Here is a 13,728-nt window from a genome sequence, read left to right on the forward strand (position 1 = left end):
AGGGAGCAGCCCTCCGCAGCGCTCCCCCACCTGCCGGGATCAGGGGTGAGAGGAAGCTCAGGGTTGACCTCATTACCCTCTACAACTGCCTGAAAGGAAGGTGTAGCCAGGTGGGGGTCGGTCTCTTCTCCCAGGCAACCAGCGACATAGTCTCAAGCTGCGGCAGGGGAGGTTTAGGTTGGACGTCAGAAAGAATTTCTTCGTAGAGGCGGGTTTAGGCATTGGAATGGGCTGCCCAGGGAGGTGGTGGAGTCACCGTCCCTGGAGGTGTTTAAGGAAGGACTGAACGCGACACTCAGTGCCATGGTCTAGTTGACAGGGCGGTGTTCGGACATACGTTGCACTTGATCTCAAAGGTCTTTTCCAAGCCAATTGATTCCGTGATTCTACTCTTCAGGCGGCGCCGTGCCAGCGGTGCCAGCGGGGCTCGGTGGGGCACCCAGGGCGGCCCCGAGACGCCTCCGATGGGCACTCGCGCGGGGCCGTCGCTCGAGCCCCGCCGGCGGACGGGAACACGAAGGGCCGAGACACCTCCAGCCTTGCTCTTTGCTGCGGTAGCACCGGCAGCCCCGCACACCGTCCCGGGGCCGGCGGCGATCCCGCCACCCGCTTCCAGCTTCCCATCCCCCGGGGCGCGCGAGGCGCAGCGGCTCCCGCGAGTGCGGGAGGGAGCCCGACCCCCGCGCGCGCTGATTGGCTAGCGGTGATGTCATCGCGCGCACATACGGGTACTCGCCACCGCCCCCCGTGGGGTACGGGGGAGGTCGCGCGCCTCTCGCCCGCCCCGCGACCAATCGGAGTGGGGAGCGGCGCCGCGCGCGGGCCGGGCTGCGCTCTGCGGCTCCGCCGGCTCCGCCTGACTGGCAGGGGCGGCGGCCAATCAGGAGAAGGTACCCGCGGGCCGGTTCCCGCCCACTTGGCGGAGCGGCGGCGGGGGCGAGAGAGGGTGCAGGAGTGGCGGCGGTGGGAGCCAATGGCCTGCAGGCAAACCGCGCCGCCGGGAGGAAGGGGATGTGGCGGCGGGAGGGAGGCGGGGAGGGGCGAGGACGCTCGCTGACAGACGGTTCCGTCAGCTCTACCCCGAGGCTGCGAGGCCGGTTATGAAAAAAAAAGTGCGGAGAAAGACCGAGTTCGCTTGCGTCTTGATTGACAAGAGACGCAGCCAATAGTTACGAAAACAAAGCGGGGAGACCCAATCAGGGAAAGGCGTTTGGGCGGGGCCGTCGGGTGAGCGGCTCAGGGATCACCAATGGCAGCGAGGAGGGGAGGTGCCGACGGGGCGGACGGCCAATGGGCAGCGGCGGGGGGCGGGCCGGGGCGGACTCGGCGGTGCCGCCCGTGCGGAGCGCGGTGACGCGGGCGGGGGCACGGCGGCTCCAACATGTCCGCGCTGCTGGCGGCGCTCCGAGTGCGCGACCGGGCGGCGGCGGCGGCCGGCGGCGGCCAGCGCGGGGCGGCGCGCGCCTGAGCCCCAGCCAGCACCCCCCGCACCCGCGCCGGGCCCCGCAGCGCCGCCGGGCGCCGGGGGACGCCGGGCCCGCAGGTACACAGAGAGGGGCCGGGGCGGAGCGGGGGAAGGGGCTGAGCGGGCGGACCGGGGCCGGGGCCGCGGCGCCCGCGAGCAGCAGCGAGCGGGGCCCGCGGCGGATCGGCGGGTGCGCTCCAGGCAGCGAGCGGGCACCGCCGGGCCCTCCCGGCGGGGTAGCGGAGAGGGCCGCGCTGACGCGGGCCCGGCCCCGCGCGGCGGAGGAGCCGGCGGGCCGGGCCCCGCGGGGGTGGCGCCGGGCAAGGCGCCGGGGGTGTCCGGCATGTGCCGGCTGCTGCCGGGGGAGCTGGGCCGGGGGCCCGGCCCGCACACGTGCCGGTGTGACCGACCGGGGGTGCGGGGGGTGGGAGGGGGCGGGCGGCGGGCATGGCCCCGGGGTCGAGGGGAGAAGCTGCCGTGCGGCCTGGGTGCTTCTGACGGGATGAAGTCATGGGCAGATGGGCAGTGGCTGGGAGCCTTTGGGGAAAAGGAGTTGAAGGCAGTTCTTTCTCGTAGTTTGGAGCTTGCTGGCTCTGCGAACCCAGTGGATATACTTGTGCTGTAATTTACAATAGTGCTTTCTTCGAAAGGAGGGAATCGTTTTGGTGGGCTGGAGGCAGCTGGAAAAATCGGTGCCCGTCTTGTTTTATGTGCTGCGGTAGGTTGAGGGATGTGTTTATACCGTGGGGGTACATGTGATGGGTGGAACAACATGTATTTGGGAGTAGTGGTAAATGAAGGCCTATAAATTTAGGAGCGATAGGTAAACAGGCTTCTGTGTGTTGTGAGAAGTAAGGTGGTAAGTTGGCTGGCTTCTAAAGGCTGTGGAGGAGGGAGTCATTGGGTGGTAGGTAAGGCTGTGTACAGCTTACAGGCACAGTGGTAACAGGTTGCTACAAGGTTCTGGACTTGTTTTGTTTGGTGGCCGGTGTGGTTAGACTTAATGTGCGAGACCTTCGTGTGTAATATGAGCTGGTATGTGGACAGCAAGGCATGCGTGTTCCTACTGCTGTGCATTGGTTTGTCTGCTGCTCACATTGGGAGCTGAGGGAGATGCCTGGCTGTCACCAGCACGGTGAGCTTTGTGTCCTGTATGTGGAGATGGGATAGAGCAGCAACCAGCGTGATCTGTGTCCTGGGAATGTAAGAGGGGCTGTGAGTTGGTGTCTCACCTGTGATGAAATGGAAAGGCTGGGTATTTGTGGTTTGGCCCATGGAATACAAATGGGAAGATGTGTAGCAAATGCCACGTGTTGAGGTCATGATAGTGTTGTTCAGTGAAAAGTTTGTGCATGTCCTGGTGAGCTGTAGAACTGTAGGTATATATATTTGTGAGAGGTGCCAGGCAGTCTAAATTTCTGTCTATGAGGGCATCGATGCACTCTTCTTGTGGGTTCCAAGGATTATTGTGAGTTATAAGAAAGTGAGGGGGCTTGATTGGGTATTTGGGTACGTTTGAAAAAGGGGGGAAGGATGAATTTGTGTGCATTATGCATATATAGGGTGAAGATTATGTTAGGCTATGTATACACGTGTGTATCAGGGGAATGGTATTTGTGCAAAAGGGAAACTGGAGTTTTCGTATTGCTGAGTTAGTTAGTCTGTGTATAGAGAGAGGGTGCAGGCGTTTTTGGCTGAGGCTATGAAAAGTTGAAATGGTGTGGGGGAGGGATGATGGACTGGGTCCAGGGTCTCAGGTGGGTCCTGAGCAGGTTGGAGGCTATGGGGATTCTTTGCTGCTCATAGTATGGAGAGAAGTATTTTACAGTTGTGACGTCTAGTGAAAGTAACAAAATTGAATAAATATAAGGCAATTTGTCACCATTATGAATATATCAAATTAAAGGAGGCTACAGAACAGTCAAGGGGTTTCTGGTAAAGTGTGCCTTTTTTTTTTTGTTTGTTTATTTTGTTCTGTTTGTTTCACTGGGTAAATTTTCCATTAACTTTAAGGGTAAACTTTTGCTGAAACTAGCACTCATAATGGTGTTGACAGGTCAGCAGCTAACTAAAAGCACTTAATATGGTGTAGACAAGCCCCCACGTATGTGTGGGCTCAGGGGCTCCAATGTGTCTATTATATGTATTTATTACGTGCATTTTCTAGACCTTAACACTTAACTGAGTGCGTGTCTGTAGAAGGTGTGGAGTCTTTTATACTGGACACGTGCTTGTGTTTGAGAGAGGGTTAGTGCATAAACATTTGGGAGTTGGAGATTTGTGAAGAGACAATCCATTTAGAATAGAAAGCTGCTTGGCACAGGTGGAAATGAGGAATAATTGCATGTGTGTATCCCACATTCTGCAAGTTGGAGACAGTACGTATTATTTGTTTACGTAGCCACTCATCTCTTGTTCTGCACAGATATTTAGAGCAGGCTGTTACACAGAGTAGCGATCTAATTACGGCACATAACATCAGATGAGGGAAGTGTAATTAATGTAGTATGGAGAGGGCTGCATAGAGGGTGCAGAGAACCCATTTTTCCTTTATTGTGATAGCCATGAGGTGATCAGTTAGTGAGGCAGGGACCTAGAGAAAGAGAAGAGTAGTCTCGTAATTATCCTGGACAATCCAGTTCTCTTCTTGTCTCTGGTGTGCATTTGTCATTGCTCACTTATACTTTTCCAATGATGATCAGCTAATGTGTGCTTCTGACTTACTAAACTTGAGACTCTGTCCCAAGAAATATAAACCTATCACAACTGAACTTACAGCTTGTGAAATCTATGTATTTGAGGTGCTCAGTGTCAAGAACTACTGCTCTCAGGGGGGGCTGATGGAGAATAGGGAGTATTTCTTACATGAATGTGTTGCCTCCATATTACAAAAGGGAAAGGCACTAAAAATCCTAGTACCACTGGATATTTAGCACCACTCTTAGTAGTGGATTTAGAAACCTATGTATGTGAAGTATTTGTATTACTCTTTGGAGCAGGGTTTATTTAGACTGCAGCAAGGGATGGGGTAGAACGGTGTTCATCCAGTACTGTCCATTTGGAATGAAGCAAACTGCAGCACACCTGGATGAATATTGCCATAGTGTTCAAGGGGGCAGGGATGGGGTTTTCTTGTCAGTGTGGTTTCTGTTGTTTTGTGTGGTTTTTACTTGACAAAAACCACTAAAAATGAAAATTGATCATTTGGTAGTGTCTTGGATCATCAGTCCAGTAGGAATGCTTAAATCTGCCACGAAGGCCTACTGCTATAGCTCAGGAAGTGGTAAATGGCTTCTTTTCCAGTCAGCACTGGAAGATAACTAGCTAACTGTTGGGTTTTGCCAGTCTCTTCCAAGTGAACAGGAAACCCTTGGTGAAAGAATCCAGTCTTTAGACTCCATGTGTGGATTGTGGAGAGTGATGATTGTAATAGACCGTGCCTATCTTTATGCTGGTTTTTTTCTCTAGTATTGGTTCATTCTACCCACCACCTTAATTGAATCAAATATGTTCTAGTTTGTTTGGCTTTTGTTTTTTTCGGTTCTTGACACCTTGTCTGAAAAGTTTTCTGATCTCTCTGAATTCAGTGCTGCACTAGTGTTTTGCTTCCCTTCTCTGTGAAAATGAAGACACATCCTTCAGATCTTGGACCTTTTAGAAGTCCAAGTGGTTTGATCTGAATATTGTTTATATCAGTAAATTGAAGGAGAGCAATGTTGATTTCTTCAGAAAACTGTTGAAGTAAACATTTTTTCTGTCTTGGGTCCTTCCCTATTTTTTACTTTTTTCATTCTGTGCTTCAGTTGTGGTCTTCAAGATCTGTGCTTGATGGTCTGCAAGATCTGGCTTATAACTGTACAGGGTGTGAATGGTCACTCCTTTCTTCTCACTGGCTGTTAGCAGTATGAATGCAGGATGAATGTTTTATGAAACTGCAAGAGGGGTCTGGTTTAACCCTGGTCTCCAACATATCTGGGAGGCATTTAATATTCAGGGAATTTAATGTCAAAATCTGGACCAGGTATTGCAGCTTATTAATAAGAAAAAAAAAATAAAAAAGCCACCCAAATAGAATGATATCTGACTATAGAAGCCCAGAAAAGAGAAATTGAAAAAAGTGTCCCTGAAGTAAGAATAAGGATACTGAGTTTCCAAAAAGATAATCAAAACTGTTTTTCTTTAACAGACAACTTTGCAAACTCACTAGCTATTTGGATGATGTCTTTGAGCTTTGGGCAGATATCTAGTATGGGAAACTTTGGTCAAACTGCTTAAAATTTACCAATCCTGTGCAGATTCATGTTTGTATTATGTGCTAAAGTCAGATAAAAATCTGAAGTATCAATCAATGTCACTCCAAAAAAACCTGGTCTGAAAATCTTCACATGAGATGGTAGGAAATTCAGTGAGCTGGTGTAGCTCATCTCCAGTTTCCTGAGATGAGCAGTTCAGTGCATCTCAGTTTCTTGAGACATTATTGGCATCTTGAAACATAAGGGTTGCCAATGAGTGTCGGTTAAATTAGTCTTCTGTTTCTTAGAAAACCCTATTTTGGGAGAGAAGTCACAAAGATGTTTTAATGTAGAAAATGACAGAAGGGAAAACTCCATATCTCAGCAGAAAACAGCCCTTCATACAATTTTGAAGGAAATTACTCAGGCCCAGGGATTGTTGTTCTGCTAGGAAAAATGTCATCCACAACTCCTTTTCTCATGAACCATTAGTTTCTCCTTAACATTACTATTATGCCACTACTATCCCATACGGTAAGTTCTCTTCATCTCTGGTGGGAAATAACTTTTTCGTTGAGTTTTCTTTCAAATAAATAGTACAAGTAGGTGCTTAAGTCTATTTTCACAAGAGTTAACAGGAAACGGGTCAGAAAAACATCACGTTTCAGACTAGGCTACTGGAAAGCTTAAGATGGCTCTTCAGTGTGTATGGTAGTGACAAGTCAATAACCACAAACTTCCAGTTAAATCACAAAGGAAAGCATCATTTGTTCCTGGCAATTTTCATGGCATTAGTGTGTTAACAGAAAATGTCGTCTTCAATAATCCTACTTTTGTGTCTGCACCTCAGTGTAGAAAGTTGACCTTTACTGAATGTAGAGCAAACATGGCTCTGCATTGTTAGCATATGAATTAATTGTTTTTATCAAGGAGTTAATGAAGTAAGATGATGACTTGTCGAGCAGAGGAGGTAACACCTTTTTGTAATTTGTTAATATAATACTGCTTTGGTCTGTTCTCACCACCTCGTTTGTCCTGATAAAGCCAGGTATTATGTGTTCAAAACTCATGATCTTGTATTTAAAATTTGGTATACAGAAAGAAAAATTGGTGACTGGAGAGAACATCTCAATGGTGAAACTGTTGGTAAAGAACTGATGTTTTGATTCAAGTGAAACAATGAATATTATGTTGATCAGCTTATTCAAAAAGAAAAAAAGCTCTTTTCTGGCAGCTTTGTTGGTTAAGCTGGTGTGTAAGTAAAAAAAGCATTATTGAGCACATGCTGCTCTTCCTTTCCTATCCCCACCTCCAGTGAATTATTGATGTGAATTATTGTGTTGTGTTTTCAGTGTTATTTAAAAAGTTTTATAAAACAGTAAATATAAGTGATGCATGAAGTGTGTAGATCTTGGGATTTGGTTTTTTTTTAAACTGTATTCAGAGAAGTTTTCTAGAAGTATCCCATTAGCTTTTGAAACTCCTAACCAGTAAAGGGGTGGAAGCAAAAGTGGGTGAGTGGTGATACACTGCTGCTATTGTTATTTTAGGGAGAGGAATACTCAAATGTGCAGTGCAGCCCTCCTTTTTAGGGCTTTTTAGATGTGTGTTAACAGCTTAAGTCTATGGGTTTAGTCACTGCAGCTCGAAGCTGTCATAAATGAATGGACAGTATCTGCTGCATTGATTATATTTACATTAGCAAGCAGTATGCTGTGGTTGAAGAAAGTTATAGAGTGAAACTCTAACTTAGGCAGAATCAGTGTCCATAGTGTGTGTACTTCGTAGCTCTTTATTGTAGTCCGGTTCTGTGGACTGTGTATGCTCCAAACATTGGTGGGTATTAGGTGCTTTCCCGGATTTTTGGTTTAGGTTAATCTTGGAGATGTCCAGATACTGTGTTCAGGAACTTCTGTGAGATGTGAACCAAAGTACAGAAAGTGGGGTGACAGATTTGCTTCAAAAGCACGATACTGAATCAAACTGAAGTGACAGCATAGATGTACCAACTGGGTCTCTAGGTCTTAGAGCATTGCAGAGGGTGTTGAGCTGTGCAGGGGAGTGGGTTCTGCCTTCTGCTGCCTCCTAAGTGCTGTTGTCAGGACTGCAGAAATTGTCTTGCTGCTCTCTGACTAAGGATTGCTTGTTTATCTTGACTGGTAACTGAATGTCTCTTCCCCAATTATTGTCCCTAGTTTTGAAATTTTGTGTGAAAATGACTGGTGTTAAAACTACTCTAAATTGTGGAAAGTAGTTTTTTCATGGTTTAACTTTAGTTAATCAAGAATATAACTAGCTGTGTGAGCAACAGGTTATGAGGCCTGACTTCCTGTGACTTTGTGTCTTGTGGTTGGATTTTTCTGGGTGTGCTGTATCGTGAGCTCTGAAAGTGTTTTCATGTGTGTGGGGCATTATCTGTCCTACTGTCCTGTATGGGAAGTTGGTTTTAGCAACAGCTTGAGCTTCTACTGCACTTGTCCTCAAGGGGCACTAGTTTGGATGTCTCTCCTTGACCTGACTGTTTATTTCCACAAAACTCACAGGACCTGATTATTTGCAAAATATTTACTCCTGTGTTAACTTCTGAGTTCTGGCCAGTTTCAGTGAAACTGTGGGGAAACACAACACATATAGCTTGGCTTGCTGCTGTTTTATTTTTCACTATCTCTTGTTTCACTGTTGTGGTTTTTGTTGTTATGTTTGTTTGGGTTTTTTTTATAATTAACGCTATTCAAAATGTCTTTCAGAACAGTTAAAAGTGTATCCCTCCCAACGTTTCAGGTAACATACCTAGAAATAGGAAATGATGTTCCTTACAGCAGCTTCTTAAGGGATGCTAAAAATCTCTTCTTCGCAGGATAGATAAAATTCTTGAGAGTATCCAGCATACTTATTAAACCATGTCCAAATAAATATAGACAGGTGTGAAGTTGCCTTTGTATATTGCAGATGTATGGAAAGTACCACATATAGTAGTTTGGGACCATGATTCTAGGAGAGAAGTGAATGAGGGTTTTGAAAATGTATGTGCTGAAGTCTCTGGAGTACTGCTAGGCTGGATTTTGAGGGTGGTGGATTAGCAGTTGGAGGGGGCGGGGACTTGTGTTTGTGATTATCCTTGTGACCTTGAAAAACTGCTGAAACTGTAATGTGCTTTGAAACTTTTCAGATGAGAAGTACTGTACCGAAACTATGTGGTACTGCAGGCTGTTTTGAGCGTTCTGACTTCAGTGTATAAAGCTAAAGAAATTGTTCCTTTTGCTTCTGTTTGAAGTGTGCCTATACTCAAAGCATTGACTTGAGGGAGCTTCTCTAAAGGTATGAAAAGTGAATCTAGCACAGGTATTATCAGGTTTTTTTTCCTGTGTCCTGTCTGCTCCTGCTCTCTGTTTCCCTAGTATAGTAATAAAATATGTCTCTGTACTGTTTGTTCTAGTTCCTGACAGGAAAATCTTATCCTGGTCAAAAAGTACTCTAAATACCAGCTTGTGCATAAGACCTCACTTCAGATGTGGTACTAGTTGCAGCCACTAGTTTCTACTGTTTGAGATTAAGTTTGGTTCTCTGTGGGACATTTGATAAAAATTGTTTATAGTTGACTTTTCAGGAAAAGGCTACTTATTTTTAGTGTGCATAGTCAGAAGAAACATGAAGTTCTTTTCTTACTTCAGCTGTTGTAAAACTTGAATCCACACCTAACAGAGGTAGTCCGCTGACTCCCCCAGGTAGTGTTCAGTCCCTCATCTTAGAAGGTAAAGCAGCTCCATCTAGCTCCATAGAGTCCCCGTGCACAGTACAGTCTGTTAAGACTCATGGATGTCTCACTTTGGGTGTTGTCATCAAGAGCTGAAGTGACGCTCCTAAGGAGGTTATTAACAATGTCTAATTACAGGTAGGATTTATACCCAGTCAGTGTTATTCAGTAATTGTAGGACTACTGCCTATAGATCTATCAAATGGTCTCCTCAGATGGGGTGTTTATCCATTTACTAGCTTGTCACGTTTTCTGTGCCTTTATCAGTTTTCCAGGAGACATGTTACAGCAAGAGATTTTTTTGTTTCACTTTTCCTTTTCTCTGAGATGATGTCTTTCCTGCTCTTTTCATTGCTGATTGCTTAGGCTGGTGGATGGAATCATGCAAAGTCTAGGTTGTATCTGATTGTGTAACTCTGAGGAGTACTTTATCTAAGCTAGTAGAAGGTTGTGCATAAGACTTCAAATAATAGAGGTTTTATACATAAACAAGATGAGAACACTGTTGTGAAAACAATAGGTAGAGCTGGGGGAAGAGGGAAGTGTGAAACCTGTTCTATAAATGCTCCATAAGTGCACCACAATTCAAACTGCTGTTCAAAAGATAACCTCAAGTTCATAAGCATTCAGTCATTTAAAAAATGCATTAATAATAGCAATTGTTTGTTTTCTCTGAGGGTTTCCAACCAGGCCTCTTTCAGATTCTGTGCATCTCTTGCAATGTAAAGAAACTGGAAGCAGCTTAATGTGTCTGTCTCTTACAAGTAATTTGTGGGATCAAAGAAAAGACAAGCATACCACTTTGTGGATGGTTACATTAGAAAGAGATGTTTCTTAGTGTTTGCTGGAGTCAGTAGCTATTCAGTGTCCTCTGCAGGCAGGCCTTGAGAGCTCATTTGTGTTTTCATAAGTGGTAAAAGCTATGGTTTAACTGTTTCCTAGTTAACTCCTTGTGTTTTAAAATGGAAATAATAATTAAGTTTATATGTGATGTGGAAGGAAAGGACTGTTAGGACTCTGCCATAATGATGCTGATGTTTTGTATCCTACTTTTGTATCATAGTAAACAATAAATTTATTTTACTTCTGGTTTCCCTTTGGTTTGTCTTACGCTGAACCATGTCTATGCTTCGATGTGTTTTCTTATGGTATTTGAGCATGAAAGTGATGGAGGTTAAGAGCTGCTGAAGATTAGTATCTGGCTTGTAATTTTACATACAATAGGATGACTTCTTACTTTCTTAACTAGAATGCACCAAAAAAAATTCTATACCAGAAAAGAAATTCTCTAAAATGTTTAATGAACTCAAAATAGCAGCTGTTGCTAACCAAAACAGCTTATTTTGTGGTTTTGACTATTGTTGCAGTATTATTTTAATCTAAAGAAAAAAAGGAATGCTGTTGGCTTAGCATATCTGACTTCTGGAGGGAAGAGGATAAGGTTACAAACAGTCAAAACAATTTCTGATTTTTTTTAACATGAAGCGAAAATGGTGCCTTACTTCTGGAGTCAGAGGTGAAGAAGTAAAATTCCAACATAGTTCAGGATTCTTGAAATTAGGAAACAGAATTTAACATGGTCAGAAAAATGTCACTGTGGAAGGTACTCTGCAATTGTACTTTATTAATTCATATTTTGAAAAAAATTTCCTTGAAAAATACCATATATTCTCAGTTGTATTTAATGACCATACTATTTTCAATCTGGAATTTTACATATTTCTTTATCTGTACAGAACGAATATAGGGTTCCCATCTAGGAAAAGTACTAGTCAGCTACTACTGGAAGTGATTTGTTTTCACTGTTTTGTTTTGTTCAGGCTTAGCAGATTCAGATGTGTTTTGTATAAATAAAAACTTGGAGTAGCAATGCCATAACTGAAGTAACTAATTTTTTGGAAAGGTTTCTCTAGGTTCGTCCAGACTTCACGAGGAATGTGAAGCTAATGTGGAAAACTCCATTTTGTCTCTTCCTTCAGAGATGTTGTTTGTTTGCTTATTGAAGCACTGATTAAAACAGAAGCTCGTGGGTACAAAGTAGGCATGACAGCTTAGATCTGTCGTGAATTGTCAGATTTGTGCTTGAAGTAAAGTAATGGTCCTAGAACACTGGACTGGAATGTTCATCATCCTTTTCTGCTATTTCTCTTCTTTTCAGTAGTCATCTTAAGCTACCATTAGTGCAAAAAGAAGTGGTGAACTTCTGTGAGCAAACTTTCTTCTGTACAGTTCATTTTGTTCTGATTTCAGAACACTTCTCAGTTAGTGTTTATCCTGTCCTTTCCTTGGGTCAGAGTCTGCTACTGTTACTACAAGAGAGAAACTAAAATAAGGCAGGAGAGGACGTGAAAGGTAGTGTTCTTAGTAAGGAAGAAAACTACAATGCTTTCTAAAGAACTTATGTAATAAATTCATTGATAGCTTCAGCTAATACTTGAGTAGGCAGAGCACACTATTCATCCAGGGATATTCTTTCTTATTCTCATCATGGGGTTCTGTTTTCTGTTCATTTGTCTGTTCGTCATGTGAAAGATTTTTATCAGCAGATATGCAGCCTTTTATTACCAAGTGCTGCTGCCTGCCACTACCTCCTGGAGCTGTTTGCCTTTCAGAGGTATCTTGACTCTTTGATACTAGCATGGGTAAAACACAACAAGTGTGAGTTGACCACTGACACTGCTGGGTGAGATGGGGAGGAGCTTCTTGGTATTAGTCTTCATTTTCTGTCCTTTTTGTTTATGTGTGGTTTCTTTGAGCTCTTTCTCCTGTTGTATCCCCTCTTGATAAGGGCTGGGGGGAATGAGAGAAGATTTAGTCTATAGTGCTTTTTCCTGAACTGTGCATGTTGCTGGGGTTTTTTGTCCCAAATTGTGTAAGAAGTCCTGCAGATAGTGGAAAACTTAGTGCATCTATTCATATTTTGGATGTAAGGTGTTATGGAATTAGTAGACTTCGTGACTGTTGCTGAGAAAGCAAAGATTCTTCTAAGATCTTTGGATGACTGAAAGTATGTACTGGGACTAAACTGCCATTTAGAAAGCAAAGTTAGAGCTGATGTGATCCAGAATGATTTTTAAATTAAAAGGGGGAAAAGCAATAAGACTTAATTGGTTCAACCAGCAAAGGTAGTGCCTTCAAAATCTTGGAGAAAGGACAGTTCAAGTAATTCAGTTGAAGACGAGTTTTTAATTCTGAATTTCTTCCGTTAGTTTCTAGTCATTAACTCTTATGTTACCTCGGTGAGAGTGTTGGGGACTAGACATATCTGATATTACTTCTTTGCAACTGTTTAAAAAGAGTGGATATAGCATCTTCTCGGAAGCTGACTCATTGCACATAATATGACTTTGGTTTTGTCTCTCATTATGAGAAGTTTGTTCTCTTTACGCAAACAGATTTCTGCTACATGCTGCCTAGTTGGTAAGCATCTGGTATCCCTCCGTTTAGTTAAAGGTCCTTAGAATAGTTTGGTTTCTTACCACTTTTCAATGTTGATACAGTACAGAAAAGAGAGTTTTTGTTAGGCCTCTGCAGGCACTCGGGCATTTGCTTCTGGAACTCACTCATAATCCTGATTTTCATTGAGGAAGAGGTTTTCATATGATTACCTGAGTATGTTAGTGCTGCTGTATTTCTGCAATTTTCTACTTCTAACCATGTGCAGGATCCTCTCTTACTTGTCATGCTGCTACTCAGCTGTTTCTCATCTTGTGGTGAAAGTTAGGTCATGTGCATATGTTGGGTATATATTGCTGAGATTAATTTTCTTTTAGTTTAGCTTCTTGAATCACCTTGCTATATGAGGATATGAGATGATGCAAAAGTTGGAGTAGAAAATACACGTGGCTGGAGGTGGGCTTACAGCAGTTACCAGTTTAGCTTATCATAACTTATTCTAAGATTGCACCTTGAGATGTTTCAAAGGGCGTTCTTGTGTAGTTGTTAACATGGGTTCTTGGATACCTCGTGACCTGTCTTGTAAATGGAAGTACAATATTTACTTTTAATATTACTGAAGAGAAGACCATAGAGAAGTCACATAACTGTGACAATGATCCTAAAGAAAATCCTAAAGCAATCCTAAAGAAAAAAGGGTGTGCAATTAAATGTTGACATTAAAACATCTATTATAACTAAATTGAAAAGGTCCATCCCCTCTTTTGGATTTTCCCCAAATGCATAGCCTGCTACAGATGTTTATATGACTCCCTTCACAGTAGCCATTCCAGTTTAATTAAATACCAGTGGTTGCTGACAAGAATATCTGTAGGCACGAG

General features: G+C 44.0%; 1 protein-coding gene across 4 annotated transcripts in view; it reads left to right on the forward strand.

Annotated features, from left to right (window-relative positions):
• Positions 1-1,497: 1,497 nt before the first annotated feature.
• PPM1B (protein phosphatase, Mg2+/Mn2+ dependent 1B) overlaps positions 1,498-13,728 on the forward strand; it is a 61,418-nt gene continuing 49,187 nt past the window's right edge. For 2 of the 4 annotated variants that reach the window (XM_032682713.1, XM_032682715.1), the window contains exon 1: positions 1,948-2,183. The gene's annotated coding sequence lies outside the window, so the exon portion shown is untranslated. Of the gene's footprint in view, positions 1,544-1,947; positions 2,184-13,728 lie in introns of those variants that run through there. The other 2 variants (XM_032682714.1, XM_032682716.1) reach the window with 2 other exon arrangements.

This window comes from Chiroxiphia lanceolata, chromosome 3 (genome assembly GCF_009829145.1).
Source record: "Chiroxiphia lanceolata isolate bChiLan1 chromosome 3, bChiLan1.pri, whole genome shotgun sequence".
NCBI lineage: Eukaryota > Metazoa > Chordata > Aves > Passeriformes > Pipridae > Chiroxiphia > Chiroxiphia lanceolata.